Genomic DNA, 1,003 nt, shown 5'->3' on the forward strand with positions numbered 1-1,003 from the left:
GGATGTGTTGAACAGAGCTCACACACTGTTGATGGAAATTGAAAGTTATAAAAGTGCTGACTGTGGAAATCAGTATGGAGACTCCTCAAAAAATAAAACAAAACAAGCAAAGAAAAAAAAAATCTTAGATATGCTTCCTAGTCTAGGTGTCTATTCAAAAGTAATGAAATTGGCACACTGAAGAATTAATTGTGTCCTAATATTTACTATAGTACTATCCCTAATCTCCAAAACATGCCAGCCTAGGTGCCCATGAATGGACTACTGGATAAAGAAAACCTAGCATATAATAACAGCAATATACCATTTAATCACGAAAAAGCATAAACTCCTTTCAAGTGTAGTCAAAAGGGTGGAACTAGAAAACATTGTGTTAAGTGGAACAAGCCAGACACAGAAAACAAATGACACACATTCCCTTTTACATGTGGAAGTAAAAAAGCCTCTCTGATTATAGAATTGTGACAAGTAGAGACTGAACAAACTGGATGGATGGGGGGAGGGAGAGGTGGGACCAAGGAAGGTCGGATCATAGGTATCCACAAAGAGTAAGAGGTTATGGGTCGTGCTCTACTGCACAGTGAGCTTTCTGTTTATATTATGTATTTTATGATGTACTATAAGAATGAACATTTAGTGCATAAAGGAATAGAAATTGTGATTACCCTGCTGTAATTAATCAGCAGGTACACATGATAAAAGTATCATATTGTCCTGAATCTATGGATGGACAAATATCTCATTCTAAAAAAATTTAGAATGCATAAACACTGTGACAAGTGATTGTACAAAAGACAGATATGACAAAAATGAAATATACAAACTACATTGCAGTTGCAGTGTATTGGTTATTTACGCACAACCCAGATGTGACCTCAGGTCTGTGGGAGGAGGAGCTGCATAGGTCATGTGACCTCAGGTCTGTGGGAGGAGGAGGAGGAGGAGGAGCTGCATAGGTCAAGTGACCTCAGGTCTGTGGGAGGAGGAGGAGCTGCATAGGTCA

The sequence above is a fragment of the Mus caroli genome, chromosome 1, assembly GCF_900094665.2.
Source record: "Mus caroli chromosome 1, CAROLI_EIJ_v1.1, whole genome shotgun sequence".
NCBI lineage: Eukaryota > Metazoa > Chordata > Mammalia > Rodentia > Muridae > Mus > Mus caroli.